The sequence below is a fragment of the Sus scrofa genome, chromosome 13, assembly GCF_054392235.1.
Source record: "Sus scrofa isolate SSC_HxYL_T2T_F1_AM1 chromosome 13, Sscrofa_HxYL_maternal_Yorkshire_Landrace_v2.0, whole genome shotgun sequence".
NCBI lineage: Eukaryota > Metazoa > Chordata > Mammalia > Artiodactyla > Suidae > Sus > Sus scrofa.
The window spans coordinates 221,645,878-221,662,531 of record NC_139395.1 but is presented as its reverse complement, the minus strand read 5'-3'; the positions used below and the strand labels follow the sequence as shown (position 1 = coordinate 221,662,531).

General features: G+C 56.1%; 1 long non-coding RNA gene across 1 annotated transcript; it reads right to left on the bottom strand.

Moving 5' to 3' along the window:
- Positions 1-3,690: 3,690 nt before the first annotated feature.
- Positions 3,691-10,974, bottom strand: LOC110256285 (uncharacterized). Its single transcript, XR_002337650.2, has 3 exons — positions 10,561-10,974; positions 7,362-7,518; positions 3,691-7,112 (listed from the first exon to the last, which is right to left on the bottom strand). It is a non-coding gene; the product is annotated as an uncharacterized LOC110256285 (long non-coding RNA).
- Positions 10,975-16,654: the final 5,680 nt, after the last annotated feature.

The following is a 16,654-nucleotide window of genomic DNA, read 5'->3' as shown; positions in this document are numbered from 1 at the left end:
CTCCTCCCCAGGACTGTGCCCAGTGCCAGCCTTGCCATCTCTTGGCCCACAGCTCCCCGCCCCACCCCAGCTCCTTGGAGAGGCCCCATCGCCCTCTGCCTGTCCCTGAGAGAGCCAGAGCGGCCCCGAGGCCCGCCCCTGCCCCATTGACCAGGGCAGCCTTGGCCTCATAGGAGGGGAGGGGCCCGCGAAGCCCACTGGCTCCTGTGAAGAGACAGGGGACCAGGAGGTGAGCTGAGAGTGCGCGCTCAGGGCTCAGAATTGCCCTGAGCCCTCCTCTGCCCTGTGCCCTGTGAGTGCAGCTCTGCACAGACATTCTGTCCCCAGCACACCCTGGAGGAGCCCCCTGTCACCACCCTTCTCTGGGGACCGAGGCCCAGAGGCCATGAGCGGCCCCTGCCGCAGGGACACGGCACCCACGGCTCCCCTGAGCCCACCTGGTCCAGCCCGGGTGTCGGGAGGAGTGAGCCCCCTGGCAGGTTGAAGAGACGAAGCATCAATCGAAGAGAAGAGAGTGTATTTGTCTGAAAACCAGGAGCAGGTGAATCCAGAGGTGAATCTGTTTATGTCAGGACACCTGGGCCAGGCACCGGGGCCACCGCACGTCCGGGGGACACTGGTGCCCCATAGGACCACATGTGTCCTAGGGGGTCTGTTGTCACAGTGAGAGCCCACGGCAGAGCGAGGGGCAGCCAGCTGGGGGGGTGGGGCAGACCTGGAGGGGGTGTCTGTGTGTGTGTGTATACGAGGGTGGGGCGGGGGTGCAGCATGTGTATTTGGGGGAGCGAGAGCCACAGTCCCCGAGACCCCCTTTCTTTCACGTCTAGACAAATCGGGCCGCGTCAGGAGTTTGGGCCGGAGCCCGTGTGGGCAGGAAGCCGGCCCCAGGCTCATCGCATTGTCTCTGGGCCGGTGCAGCCTCTGCTCTCAGCAGATTTGCGTCCTGCTGCGCCCCAGCCAAACGCCAGCGCTTCTCACACAAAGGCTGGTATTTGCTTTCCCTGCAGGATTCCGCGGTCAGCAGTTTGCAGGTCCAGTCACAAAGGCCCGCCCCCCCCCCCCCCCCCCCCCGAGTTTCCAGCCCAGGGCCCCCCGGGGCTCCCGCCTGCCTGGCGTGGCTGGGGGTCAGCTGGTGCAGCCTTGCTTGCCCTGACTCCGTGAGGCCGGCAGGATGGACAGCCAGCCCCTGCCCACCCCACCTCGGCCCTCGGCAGGGAGCGAGGGGCCAGCCGGCCTCCAGCCCCTTCCGAGGCACAGGCATCGGCAGGCCCGCCCAGGCCCCCCGGACACCGCCTGAAGGGGAAACGAGCTGAGCTGGAGACTTAGAGACGGTTCTGCTCCAGACACATCGGTGGCGTCTGGCTGCCGGGACCCCCTCTTCTGCTCACCAGCACCTGGCGTTTACAATCACTCGTGTCAGGAGAGGGAAGCACTACCTCACTGGGTTCATTTTTGTGACGAAAATATTCATACATCTAAACAGTAGAGAAAAGGATGCAGTGAAGCCCCACGCGTTCATCGGCCAGGTTCAACAGCTGGGACGAGCTGAGCCTCGTCTCTTTCCTTTAGCCTCACCCACAGCCTATGAAGGTTCCCAGGCCAGGGATCGAACCGATGCCACACGGTGATCTGAACCTCAGCCGAGACACACCCGGTCCCTAACTTGCTGAACCACTGGGACACTCCATCTTCTTCCTTCCTGAAGTACTAAGGCAAAGCCCAGACTCCCTGTCACTTTAACCCTGCACACTTCACTGCCGCCCGTAAAAAGACGCATATCGCCTCGTGCAGGCCTGAATTCCACTTCTTTTTTGACAGTCATCATTTCCTGGTCCCATCACACACCTGGTCCCGCACCAAATATCTCCGATTGTCGCAAACGTGGCCTTTCACGGTGGATTTGTTAGAATCTGGACCCAAACCAAATACCCTCCTGCTTTGGCTGTCACGGGGGTGGGGGGGTCTCTCCTCCAAAGCTTTTTCTGCGTCACAGAGAGGCCGGGTGCGTTCTCCTCTTTCGATCGGGTACATGGTGCACCTCGGGGCTTCACTGTCTCCTGTTGACCCGTCTCCCCCGGGCAGCTCCCGTCCACCCGGCTGGGTCTTTCTTGACCGAGGCTTCCCAGAAAGACAAGCCTGGGCAAAGCCTTGGGGTACCGCTTCCCCGGCAGGCGCCATCCCAGGGAAACAAAAGTGGGGGAGGCAAAGGGAGGAGAGAAGGGAACAAGGGGTGAGAGAAGAGAGATGAAGCTGCACCACCCGCGGTGCTTTCACAGAACGCAGTAGGCGACTATCCAAGGGAGAATGCAGCGCCTCACGATATAACACGATGGAACAGAATACCGTGCTGTCCAACAGAAGCGAATCCGACTAGGAACAATGAGGTTGCGGGTTCGATCCCTGGCCTCGCTCCGAGGGTTAAGGATCTGGCGTTGCTGTGGCTGTGGTGGAGGCCAGCAGCAACAGCTCCGATTTGACCCCGAGCCTGGGAACCTCCATATGCTGTGGCTGCAGCCCTAAAAAAAAAAGATGAAAGACAAAAATATATATCTATAATAATGTAATACAATGCAATATAACACAATACAATATGCTATAATACAACATCATATGGTACAATATATAATATATAAAACTGTACAAAATAATGTATAATATTATAAAATACAATATAAGGAGTTCCTTTTGTGGCTCAGCAAGTTAAGAACCCGACTAGTATCCGTGAGGATGCGGGTTCAGACACTGGCCTCTCTCTGTGGGTTAAGGATCTGGCTTTGCCAAAAGCCCTCGTAGATCACAGATGCAGCTCAGATCTGGTGTAGCTGTGGCTGCGGCACAGGCCGTGGCCTCCAGCTCCGATTTGACCCCCTAGTCTCGGAACTTCCATATGCTGTGGGTGGGGCCCTAAAAAAACAAACAAACAAAATATATATAATACAACACAATATAATGCAATGTATAATACAATACAGAACAATACAATATGTAATATAATGCAACACAATTCAATATAATATAGCATAATATAATGTAGCATACTAAAGCAATACAATATAATGCAAGACAATACAATATATAAATAAAGCAGTACAATACAATATAATACAATACAATATTATAATATAATGTATACGGTGACAGTCTATGGAGCTGGCCGCAGCCCTTAGGAAAACACAGCTGGCAGGACCTCAGAACAGAATTTAACTGCCAGTCTGCCCCATGTCCTGGCTCTCACTGGCCAAATCTGCTCCCAGGTCACTAACTCCCCGCATTGCTAAACACCCCCCACCCCCCTCACCCCCCCCTCCCCCGGGCAGCCCCTGGAGAGCCAGCCCTCGCTCGGTAGGACCAGTCAGCCCGAGGGCTGGAGCTCCCGCTGGGTGGGGTGGCACAGGGGCTGTTAGGAGCCAGCCAGTGGGGTTAGTCTGCCCTCTAAGTTCAGGAATTTGCATCTGTGCTCTGAATGCCCTTGGCCTGTAATCTTTCTCTTACTGTCCTGAGCTGGTTTTGATAAAAAGCTGATGATTCATAATAAAATGGGGGGCGGGGCATGTTTTCTATTTTCCTTTTCTCTGGAAGAGCTTCCTTAAACGCTGGTAAACTTACCTGGAAACATCTGGGCCTGAGGTTTTCTGTTTGGGCACAGTTTTTCTACCAATTCCATCTTTGCCATGGTTACAGGACGTCTGGTTTTCTGTTTTTCTCCTGAGTCAGCCGTGGTGATTTGTGGTTTCCCTTCTTTTGTACAGTTTTGTGGGGGCGCCCAGAGTCGGTGGCGTTCGGAGCTCCCCCCGGGCCTGAGCGCACCGCCCCCGCCCCATGAGCTTGAAGCGGGGGGCCTGTGGCCCTGCTGGCTTGGGTCCCCTGGCCCTTTCCCCTGGTTAATCTGGAAAGGGCTGTTAATTTTGCTAGGTGTTTCACGAATCAAGTTTGCTGTTTTCTAGTTCATCAGTTTCAGCTCATTATTATATTCGCGCTGCCGCGTGTCCTGGGCTAATGCTGTTACCGTCTTTAACGTTACACGATCGCTTAGCCACTCAGTTTTTCACGCGGGATGCGGGCTCCCCTCCTCGCCCCAGCTGCATCTCAGGGGCAGGCTGAGTGTGGGGGCGGCCTCCCCACGCAGGGGCCCGTCGCACCACCTGGCTTGTGACATTTCCAACGAAGCCCAGCGCAGGGCCGCCCAGAGGAGTCCTGGGTGTAGACGCCGGCTTGAGGGGACGTCCACTTACGTGTTTTCCTGATTCCACCCCAACCCCAACCTAAGGACTCACGTCCTGTGCTTCTGCTCTGTTCAGAGGAACTAACAATTTGGGGCAGGGTGAGGGGACGGGGACACTAAGCTGAAGGGACGGGGCCTTTTGAAAAGCCCCCATGAAAGCGAACCTCCACCGTCACCTTCGGGGAAGTTTCATATCTGAATGGGGCCCCGTCTGGGGCTGTTCTCAGCCTGAGCCTACAGCCCCGTTCGCAGGGCAGCGGCTGAGGCACATAGGAAACCAGGGCCCACGGGACCCACAAGCGGGCTCTGCCTCTCCCGGTGCCGGCGGGCAATGCCTCCCTTCGCTTTGCTGGCCCATCACCTCGCTGCCAGGCATCATAATCAGATTGTCAGACCCCACGCTGCCCAAACCATCCCTTGACCCTCCCAAAAGTTTTGGCTGACAATTTTTTGTGTGTGTGTATCTTTTTTTTTTTTTTGGCTATTTCTTGGGCCGCTCCCGCGGCATATGGAGGTTCCCAGGCTAGGGGTCGAATCGGAGATGCAGCCACCAGCCTACGCCAGAGCCACAGCAATGCAGGATCCGAGCTGCATCTGCGACCTACACCACAGCTCACGGCAACGCCGGATCGTTAATCCACTAAGCAAGGGCAGGGATCGAACCCACAACCTCATGGTTCCTAGTCGGATTCATTAACCACTGCGCCACGAGGGGAACTCCTTGGCTGACAATTTTTGTAGTTACTCCACCTATAACTGGGAGGATAGGAGCCACCAGGTGGCCAGCAAGAAGCAAGGTGAGGGGCCGTCAGCCTGGCCAGGACCGCGGGGCCGCGTGAGGCTGTGGACACCAGTGTCACAGAGTCAGCAGGCAGAACATGGCTCTGAGGCAGCCTCTGGTTCCCTCCTGAGCCCAGGGACACAGCTTTCCCGGACCAGAGACTCCACTCTGCTGAGCTACACAGGGCGGCCAGATGCAAAGCCAGAGAGCAGGGCATCTGCAGCCCTGGGTCTACTTAGTTGGATCTGGAGGCAGCCAGCATCCAGAGCAGCTCCTGGCCTGGGTGCTGCACAGAGAGCCGCCCTGACCCCTCTTCTCCAGTGACGCCGTCAAGGAGAAGCAGCGACACGGGGATGGGTGTCTCTGCCGGGTCTCCCAAGGCAGACCCTAAGGGAAGGCACTGGTGCTGGTGCCTTTGCCGGGGGACCTGGGAAGAAGAAGCGTTGAGGGGCAGGGAGACAGGGCAGGAGAGAAGCCAGCAAAGGTCGCCTGATGGTCACTGACATGGGCAACTGGGGCCTGGCCCGTGGGCACCCCTGAGGAGCCACGTTGGATACATGGCAGGGCCGCCCCCATCAGGGGCAGAAGCCGCGGCGTTTACCCTGACACAGCCCCCCTGCTGGAAGGCTGCTCCGGGGGACGTTGACTCTGGCACTTCGGGGAGTTTCACTTGGGCTGAGCGGACCCCTGGACCCCGAGAACAGAGAAGCAGGGGGACCATGCCCCTCCGAAATGGCCCCTTTGCTGTGGTGGGCTCAGAGGCCACCGGGGGCTGCAGGCAGGGCAGCAACAGATCTCCCGATGGTGTGAACAGTCCAGGAGTCAGAGACCATGACACAGATCAAACAAGGGCTGTGAGTCAGGGCTCCCCAGGGAAACCAAACCACAAGACGGATGGATGATGGACACAAAGAGACACGTGACAGATACGGATGGATGGATGGGTGGGTGGATGGATGGATGGATGGATGAGCAAACGAATACACTTCCCAAACCTGACTTCTCCACAAATCTTTTCACTGCTCTCTGCAAAGAATACCCAGAATTCAAGTCCGATTCACCAGCCCACAGCCCCCCAAATCTGAGACGCCATCACCTCTCGCCTGGATAATTACAGTTGCGTCCTTGCTGGGCTCCCCATTTCCGCATTTGCCCCCCAGAAGCTCTTCAGCCAGCAGCCAGGGTGATCCCCTAAAGTCACATAAGCCATTCATGTGCCCCAGACCTCACCTGTCATTCCATCCCGCCCGAGCAAAAGCCTAAGTCTTACCATGACCTGCGATGCCTTTTGAGGTCTGGCCTCTCCCTCCCTGCCCCCATTCCTGATGCTCAGCCACACTGGCCCCTGCAGTCGCTCAGATGTCACCTTTGCACTTCCTTCCATTATCTGAGGGGCTGGGTCACTCGCTTCCTGGAGGTCCTTACCCAAAAACCACCTGGTCAGTGACGGTTTCCCCCTGTGACATGGCCACAGTCCACGGCAGGCAGAGTGCACGTCCCCACCCCTCCAACTCCTGCTTGGCCCCTTAACTCTCTCTGGGCAGTGGGGTGTGAGGAGATGTAACTTCGGCCACATTCTGCAGGAGGCTTTCGATGTGGGGGGTTCGACCCTGCACCGCAAGAAGCGAATGCCCAGCAGACGCTGCCCTCAGTCTGAGCACTGGCAGAGACACAGGTGGAGACCTAAACCCATCCCGAGGTCTGAAGCAGAACCCCTGAGCGAGAAATAAATGTCAGAGTTTGCAAGCGACTGAGGTTTGGGATGTTTGTTACGTAGCATCACCATAGCAACAGCTGACGGATACACAAGGGCTCCAACCCTATTTCCCACCTCCCTCCCAATTTAATATTTTTCTCAACATGTGTCACTCTCTAATGTGCATTATACGTGCCTTATTTATCTTGTTCCTTTATCATGTCTGCCATCCCAACAGAAGGTAGGGTCCATAAAGAAGAGGGATTCTCTTCTCTTGCTGCTGATATCCTCTTCCTCCTCCGGGGCCTTCCCAGTGAATTTCGGCGAGCCTGGTACACACGCGTGAGGAGTCCCACGTCCAGACACGTGAGATTATCTACGAGGCCTTTTGTGGGTTTATGCAAGAGGCTCCCCTGCGGAGAAGGAACAAGGAAAAGCACCCCCTTCGCAGCTGGGACCTCCGAGCTGGAGCTTCATTCTGCTCTCACAGCCCCCCACCCACCCCCACAGATCCTGGGGGTTGCAGTAAGCAGCCTTTGTTTTAACCCTCCTGGGAACACAGTTTAGGGCTCTGTGAACAAACGAGGCTTGTTCTCCTCCAACTGAAGCCCCTCTCAAAACTAGGGGCAGACCACCAAGGAGGAGGGGTCCCGGGGACTCACCATGCTGGGGAGGGAGGGTCTCCTTGCTCCAGGCACCTGAGGAGCAGGCGGTCCCGTGTGTGCGCTGTGCGAGCCTGTGCAGGGAACCGTCTTCTCTCGGTTTCTAACGTGCTTTTAACGGCCCTCCGAGTCCACCTTTACCACCTCCCCATGAGACCTGGTCATGGAAGGGAACATTCTGGTCTGATGGCCACAGGCAGGCTGTCACCTGGTGGCCAATCCAGGAGCACCTTTCCTGTTTTCGCCCACCTGCCCCAACTCTGCCTGAGGCTCATCCTTGGGCTGTTTGACCAGGGCCACTAGCCCCTGTCAGTCTAGACAGCCAGAGGTTTCCAGAAGGCTACGCAGGCAGCACCCCCGCTTTCTAACTCCAAAGGCTGCCGGCAGCCAGCATTCCAGAACGGGACTCCCTGTGCAGCCGCCTCCTGCTGGACCCGCCCTCTCTCTCCCACCGGCCTCATCTGGGTCCACACAGATGCTTCTCCAGGCCCCTCAGCTTCTCCAGCCCCCTCTGAGAAACTAGAAGGGGTCTGACCGCCCTGAAATTTCCACAAAGCCACCGTTTTTCTGTCCCTGGGTGTAGCAGCTGGCCATTTAGAGCCAACAACTGTCTATACCACCAGCTCACGCCCACCTGACACCAGACAGTTCATGAGACCCTGTACAGGGTTGAATCTGGTCCCCCCAAGAATGTGTTCCCATCGTGGCTCAGCGGTTAACAAGTCCGACTTGTATCCATGAGGACACAGGTTCAATCCCTGGCCTCGCTCAGTGGGTTAAGGATCCAGCATTGCCATGAGCTGGCTCGGATCCCGCGTGGCTGTGGCTGCGGCGTAGGGCAGCAGCTGGAGCTCTGATTAGACCCCTAGCCTGAGAACCTCCATATGCCGCAGGTGTGGCCCTAGAAAGACAAAAAGAAGGAAAGGGAGATTGGACATAGAGACACACACAGAGGGAAGAACATGTGAGGACAGAGGCAGAGACTGGAACAATGTCACCACGTGCCAGGGAGGACCAGGCTCTGCCAAACCTGCCAGAAGCTGGAGGGGGGTGGTGCTGCTTTCCTGGTGTCTTTGGAGGGAACCAGCCCTGCAAACATCTTGAATTCGGACTCCTGGCCTCCAGGCTGGGAGGAGGGTCTTGTTTTCAGCCGCCCCACCTGTGGTGCTTGGACATGGCAGCCCAGGACCCTCACACAAGCCCCTTGTGCTCCCCCCGTGGGGTGTCATCAGCCTGAGAGGTGGGTCAGGCACAGTGAGGGGATGGCTTTGCCAGGACAGCCAGGTTCCCGCTCACAGCTGGCTGGCCTGGGCGGGCCCCGTCTCTGTTTCCTCTCCATAAAACAGGGGGCTGGACCACCCACCGGGAGGTCCCTTCCATTCCCGCATCCCTGGTTCTGAGCGGGACCTGCACCTCTGTGTGCTCAAGCACCGCGTGGCTCACTTGCCCTCCCCAGGCAGACTCAAGGGAGTGTGTGTCCTTCCGCAAGATGCCCGCGGCCCAGCACAGGTTAGGGCAGGGCAGGACACAGAGCCCAGCCCTAGCACTGCCTCAGCCTCTAGGTGACTTCCTGCCGTGGTGAGTGGCCAGCGTGGCTTGACACTGCAGCCAGGGTACGTGCCTGCTGGGCAGCGCTGCATGCAGCATGGGCAGGCAGCACACCTATGGGGCCAGCGCCCAGGGCAGGATGACAGGGGTCGAGGGCCGCCAGGCAGGGAGTCCTATTTGGCCAAGTGACCTCGTTGTGACGACAGGGAGCAGGTGCAGCTGCAGCATCACCGCCAAGTACAACCTGCTGGGAGACAGACGGTTCCGCCCGCAGTGACTAGGGCTCTGGTTCCCTGCGACCATCAGCACCCAGTCCTGGGAAGGAGGAGAGGAGCCCAGTCCTGCTGGGAGGACAAGGGTCATCAGAGAGGCAGGTTGCCAAGCAGGGTGCCCCCAGCCTGAGACCCATGCAGGCAGTGGTGCAGCAGTGGAAGAACTGCCAGCTGAGGGCTGGGCCAGGGGACAAGGAAGGCCTCCTGCAGAGCACGGCCCGGATCTGGGCCTCGTTACAGCCCCCACTTCCTAGCACTCAGCCCCGACTCAGCCCCCACCCAGCCCAGCCCCGGAGGCAGCACGGCTCAGCACCACCCGGTGCCTCTGGGCTCCTTCAGACACCCCGAAACCTAGGAGCCCTGGACACCAGGATGGGCGGGTGACCCCAGCACATGGGTTGGCAGGCAGAGGAGATGATGCAACAGAAATGAATTCCCCACCACCGACCCCCACTGACAGCCAGGGAGGAGGGACTGGGTCCCACCCCTCCTGCAGCTTCCACCTCCACCCACCCCCCAAGGCTGCATCACCCAGCAGGCATCCCACCAGGGGTTCTGACCCGAGACGGCCTGTCGGCAGCTAGGCGGTGCCATGGGACCAGTCCTGGTGGACAGACAGAAGGAGGTGAGATGTGCCGGGCCACTGAAAGCCAGGGCCACTGGACACACTTTTTCTCCTCTTTTTCTTTTCGCTGCCCCCAAGGCACCGGAAGGTTCCGGGCCAGGGGTGGAACCCAAGCCCCAGCAGTGACAATGCCGAATCCTTAACCACTAGGCCACAAGGGAACTCCTGGGCAGGTATTATATTTAGACGATAAAGAAATACACCTTTATCTGTTTAAAAGAATTACAAGTAGAAACCTTGGGCCCTGTTTCGGGGGGTTGGAGCAGTGGCAAGCCCCTGATACCCCAGGAGAGGCAGTGGCTGAGGAGCTCGCACTGGGTGGGGCTGAAGTGAGGGTTTTAACTAAGGGACAGATGCCTCCCTGGCTGAAAGGGCAGATGTGTGCCTTTTCAGCTACTCCCTCATACCACCTTATTGTAATTATGTAGCAACTATGTACCCTATGCCAGCAGCCCTGCTGATCCTGTTGCCAGCATTGCCTATCCGCTCTGCTTCTGTTGCTTGCTCAGTTTCTTTGGCAAGAACACTGTCTGTTCCGGGAAGGCGGAGGTCCGGGCTGCTTCCATGGGAAAAACAAGACCCTGTCTGGGATAAAAGTTGCTGAGAACAAAGACCTGGCGCTCAGACTCTGGAGGTGACTCTGAGCCCCCAGGGGTGCTGGATAAACCTTGCTCTGCCCAGCTCTGAGTGCCATTCGTCTCCTTCCGCTGCCACGGTTTCTACAGTGTCTGCACCAGGACTAGGGCGGACTCACCAGAATCCCTCTGTCCCCCAAGTCAGTTTCCATCGTCAACTATGCGGCATCTCTTTAGGAAACCTCGAGCTTTCCCCACTGAGATGTGCAGGTGGCGACTGGGCGGAGCCTTCTCGCCGCCCCAAAGCGGGAGACTCACGCCCCCTAGTGTCCGTTGCGCAGCCCGGGGGGAGCTCCCGCGTCCAGGGTGGGGCGACCGATCTGTGCCGCCGAAGTCTGAATGTGGCAAAGTCTGAATTTTGCAAGGTCTGTCCTTGAGTGTCGCCTGGCAAATACGCCAGCAACTCACACCATCACCCACAGGGTCTGGCACGTCTGAAATGAGCTTCGAACAGCTGCCAAGCAGAAAGAGTTCAAAGACACGCATCTAAAGACATACAGACTCGCCTCCGTCTGCTGCAGCAGCTTCAGGGCAGGGACGTGTCCCGCCGCGGAGCCGTGCAGGGGCGGGGCAGCCCGGACTCGCAGGTGCTGGGCGCAGCTGTGTCTGCGACGGCAAAAGCGGACACTGGCTAAAGGTGCAGCCTTAGAGGGCAGGTGCCCTGAATTCCACCGCATGGAATATTCTGCAGCTGTCTAAAAAAATGAAGTTTGCCCCTAGTGGCATATTCGCAAAAAGAAAAGGTGGAAGCAGCCCACACACCCAGCAGTGGGTGAATGGTTGAGCCCGATGTGGTCCGTCCCAGCCTCAAAATGGGAGGATATTCTGACCCAGGCTGCCGTGTGGATAGATCTTGAGGACGTCATGCTTCGTGACACAAGCCAGTCACAAAAGGACATGCTGTGTGATCCACTTATGTGAGGTCCCTAGAGATATCAAATTCGTAGAGACAGAAGGTAGAATGGTAGGCGCTAGGGGCCAGGAGAAGGGTGGAGGACAGAGGTTAATGGGGACAGAGCTTCCGCTGGGGAGAATGGAACATTCCAGAGATGGATGGTTGCACAGTGATGTGCTCGTGCCCACTGCCGTAACAGAGCAGGACCCTGGGGGGCGTCCAGGATGGAACACCCTGCCCCCCACTCCTCCACCTGCCTCATCGGTAGAAAAATGTTAGCCTCCTAGGCCTTCCCCCATTTCCACAGAATAAATTTAATCAGAGAAGTGAGAAAATGCAGAAAGAAAGGGAAACAGTCAAGCAAGACAAAATAATAATAATTTAGCCACTAAACTGTGTCAAGGATCTTTAATTCCTCCTCAAGGACTCTCGATAATATTCTGAGGCGTGTCCTTGGAGCTGTTTTGCAGATACTGGAACCCTCGCCAGGGGGACGAAGTTAACTGTATGCTGCCCACAAGCATGGAGACCCCAGACCTGTTGGAACCAGGAGGCTGATGACGCTGACTCACCACCAGCCAATCAGAAGAATGTCCACGAGCTCATCCCCCTGTCTTTAAAACCCATCCCTGGGCATTCGCTTACAGCTCAGCAGGTGGAGGGTCTGGTGTTATCACTGCGGTAAACGAGCCTCTGCTGGGGGTGGGTTCAGTCCCCGGCCCAGGAACTTCCACATGCCGCAGGTGCAGCCAAAAAAAGAAAAAAAAAACTCTTCCCTGAACGCAGATCTTTTGAGCTGCCTGGACTCCTTGCTTGGCGTCTGCAATAGACACGGCACTTTCCTCCCCACAACCTGAGTCAGGAGATCTGCTTTGCTGCTCAGGGCGAGTGGACCTGTTGGGTTTGGTTACAACACCACTGAATTGTGCGCTTCAAAGTGGTTAAGACAGGGAGTTCCCGTGTGGCTCAGCAGTTACAAATCCGACTAGTATCCATGAGGATGAATGTTCAATCCCTGGCCTCACTCAGTGAGTTAAGGATCCAGTGTTGCAGTGAGCTGTCGTGCAGGTCGCAGACATGGCTCGGACCCCATGTCGCTGTGGTCGTGGCCGGCAGCTGCAGCTCCAATTAGACCGCTACCCTGGGAACTTTTTTTTTTTTTTTTTTTTTGCCTTTTTCTAGGGCCGCTCCCACAGCATATGGAGGTTCCCAGGCTAGGGGTCGAATCGGAGCTGTAGCTGACAGCCTACACCACTGTTGCAAGACATGTTTCCTTGAAAACTCCATCTTGTCCTTCTTTACTTTATCCCATCTTCTTGTCTTATTTTATCCCATCTTCCTTCTTTGGAGAAACAGTCACAGTGCTGGTAAATGACTTAAGCTTAAGAGCAAAGACCTAAAGGCATAAATAACTTAAGCTTAAGTACTGTTATCTGCCTAGAGGTCAGAGTAAGAGCTTAACCCTTTACCACCTAAGTGGCTTTTTAAATAGTAAAAGAACTTATATAATAGTAAACCCTGTATGATCCACCCATAGCCACTCCTCACTTGATCTCACAATAAAAGCAGTGTGGTTTCTTGAGGCAGGGCGCTCTTGGTCCCTGAGATCGGGAGTTCCCTGGCGCTCTTGGTCCCTGAGACCTTGAGTCCCTGGCTCCCACCTTTACTTAAGATAAATGTCTCTGTGTCTTGTTTTATGTTAACTATTTTTCCTTAAGTTCCACAGCACCCGTTCTTCAGCCCCATCCTGCTGAGCTGGCCCCGGCACACCACAGCCACAGCAATGCCAGATCCTCAACCCACCAAGCAAGACGAGGGATCGAACCCACCACCCCATGGTTCCTAGTCGGATTTGTTTCCGATGCACCAGGAACTCCAGATTCTGATGTTACATAAATTTTGCTACAATAAAAATTGAGGAAATTTTTTTCTGCTGTGATACAGGAATACCTCCAGTTACTACCAAAAAATAAGGCAGGGAACAGCGGCAACATGGAGCCTCGCTAACATTCCTGTCAAGACAGAGGAAATACACCTGCAGTAGCCGCACCAGCTGCGCCTTGGACCCACGGGGGTGGGTGGCAGGGCTGCTCTTGCTGACGGCGGGCTGTAGGAGGCGGGCACAGAGCCAGCAGGGGGTCCCACTCCTGAACTTTGTACCATGACAAAGGTTCCGCACACAGTCACTGATTAAAATAAGAATGCAAAGAATGAAGATCTGTGGAGCGCTGGGGAAAGCCACGGTGCGGGTGGGCGGGCGGGGGTGTGTGTGTGTGTGTGTGTGTGTGTGTGTGTGTGTGTGTGTGTGTGTGTGGCTTTTACTCGGCCGGAAATACGGGTGTCCCAGAGGCCCGGCTGCAGTTCTTAAGCCGCCTTTTTTTTCCGCTTTTTTCCTTTAAGCAAGTGCTTTTAACTGAGGTGGAGCTGAGGTGCGATAGCACACAGGTTACAGGTGCACCCCGTCCTTAAGCCGTCTTAAGGGTCCAGCTACACGGTCTGGTCCATCACGCATCTCACAGAAGAAAACACAAACGCACCTCTTTGGCCGAGATGAGTTAACAGGTGCCCTGGCAGGGTTCGGAGTGACCTGGGTCTGCCCATCAGGAGCCGGTGGAAGGGACGGTCGCCTCCTGCCCTCTAGGGCCCAGCTCTGCTCATGGCCACCAGGGAGGCGGACTCGCCTCCATAAACATCACGGGGCCGCGAGATTTTACAGCGATCCTCAGACCAGAGAGGGCAGTTCTATTCGTGCTGCAGAATCACTGAGCTTGGCTTGGAGAAAGGACCCTGGAAGTCCATCACTCCAGCCCCGTTAGACCAACACACGGAGGCCCAGAGGGTGGAGAAGCTTTTCAGAGCTTCCCAGCTGGAAATGCCCTGCGCGCAGCCTGCACTCAGCCTTCCCCGCCTGCAGCAGCTCCAGAGGCGCAAAGATCACCCCCACCTGCTGGGGGGGGGCGCGGGCAGGCGGGGAACTCGCCTGAGAAATGGACGCCTTCCACGGTGGAGCCAGCATTCAGCCCCAAGACAGAGGCCCCAAGACATCGTCCGCCCTGATCGCTCCCACGGACGCCCATCCGCCTGTCTGGGGGAGAAGCAGCCACCTGCCGTGGAGCCACCGACCCCCGCCCGCTGTTGAACCCCATCCCTCAGGCCCCAAACCTCTCCCTTCTATCCCCCTCCATGGGCATCCAACCCATCAGCCAGGCCTGACACCCCCCCCACCCCCACCCCACCTCCCACCCCCACGCTGAGCCTGGTCACCCTCCTGGGATCAGCTCCCTAACCAGTCTCCCCTGCTGCTCTACCCTCAACACTCCAAGCTCTACCTAAAAAAACAAAAAAAAAACAAAACAAAAAACCCAGCTTTATTTAGGTATAATTCACATACTACAAATTTCACTCTTTCAAAATGCACAGTTAGGTAGGTTTTCGAGTTTCACAGAAGTGACCCTCTACCTCCACCAGCGATTTCCAGAACACGTACTCCCCCCAGAAAGAAATCCGGTGCCGTCAGCAGCCCCCCCCTCGGCTCTCCCCTCCCCGACCGCAGCCCCAGGGAACTGCCAATCTATTTCCTGTCTCTCTGGATTTGCCCGTTCGGGACATTTCACGTAAATGGAATCTGGCAGGCGTGGCCCTTTGTGTCTGGCTGGCTTAGTTCACTTAGTGGGTTATTCACGCGGCGGCACGTGTTCGATTCCCTTCGCTTTCGCGGCTGAACCCTCCCCACCGCATTAGGGACCTCCTTGTCCTCGTCGTCATCCGATGACGGACACTGGGTTGTTCTCACTGTTGACTGGGGGACAGAGGCACACAACCTACAAGTGGAGAGTTATATTCTATTCAGGGACCTACCTGAGGCCCAGAGCCAGGGAGACAGCCCCTCTGAGATGCTGCTCCCAAGAGGTGAGGGAGGAGCCAGGACGTGCAGGAGTTACTGCTGGAAAAAAGCCGTGGAGCTGACCGTGAAAAGACGGCAGCTGATCACAAGAGGCAGACGTCTCAAGGCGGAGGATTTAGTGCTTTTTTAGGGAGATTTGCCAGAGTCTGGGCTCATTGAAATGATTCTTCCGATGTGCTGTGCCTCTTAGCTGGGGGAGAAGCAGCCACCCGCCGTGGAGCCACCGACCCCCGCCCGCTGTTGAACCCCATCCCTCAGGCCCCAAACCTCTCCCTTCTATCCCCCTCCATGGGCATCCAACCCATCAGCCAGGCCAATGTCCCATTTTTTCGTCCATCCTGAGTCTCCTCAGGGTGCCCCGGGAGGGGAGGGGGGCAGCTGCAGGGGCTGATGGCTCGATGGTGGCAATAGTTCCTGCTCCTGGAATGGCAGGCATCTTTTGGGGGCACATCATCTTCAGCTCTTGTGAGTAACGCTGCTGTGAACATTCAGGTCAAGTTTGTGTGAGGTGGGACGTCATCCCAAAATCAGCAGGTGCCACTGCTGAGTTTGAGTGACATACACCGCCCTCGAGACTCTCTTTTTATTTTCTTTGCGTCAGAGTAGTTGATTTACGGTGTTGTGTCAATTTCTGCTGCACAGCATAGTGGCCCGGTCATACTTAACATATTTTTCTCATCTTGTCTTCCATCACAGGCCATCCCAATAGATTGGATAGAGTTCCCTGTGCCGTACAGTAAGACCTTACTGCCCATCCACTCTAAACGTAAGAGTTTGCATCTGCTAACCCCAAACTCCCCATCCATCCCACGCCCCCCCCTCCCCCTTGGCAACTACAAGTCTCTCCATGTCTGATTCTGTTTCTGTTTTGTAGGTAGATTCATTTGTGCCATATTTTAGGTTCCACATATAATTAATATCATAGGGTATTTGCCTTTCGCTTTCTGACTTACTTCACTTAGTATGAGACTCTCTAGCTGCATCGCGTTGCTGCAAATAGCGTTATTTCATTCTTTTTCGTGGCTGTGTAGTATTCCATTGTGTATTTCGTGGCTAAGTGGTATTCCATTGTGTATATTCCACATCCTCTTTATGCATTCAACTGTCAGCGGACAATTAGGCTGTTTCCACGTCTTGGCCATTGTGAATAGTGCTGCTGGGAACATAGGGGTGCGTGGACCTTTTTGAATATGTATGTTTTGTCCAGATAGACGCCCAGGAGTGGGATTGCTGGATCATATGGTCGTTCTATCTTTACTTTTCTGAGGACTCTCCATACTGTTCTCCACAGTGGCTGCACCCACTTGCACCTACCCACAGTGTGGGAGGGGTCCCTTCTCTCCACGCCCCCTCCAGCATTTGCTGTGTGGAGAGACATGACCGCTGGCCCTCCGCTCCCCAAGCTCACACCCCT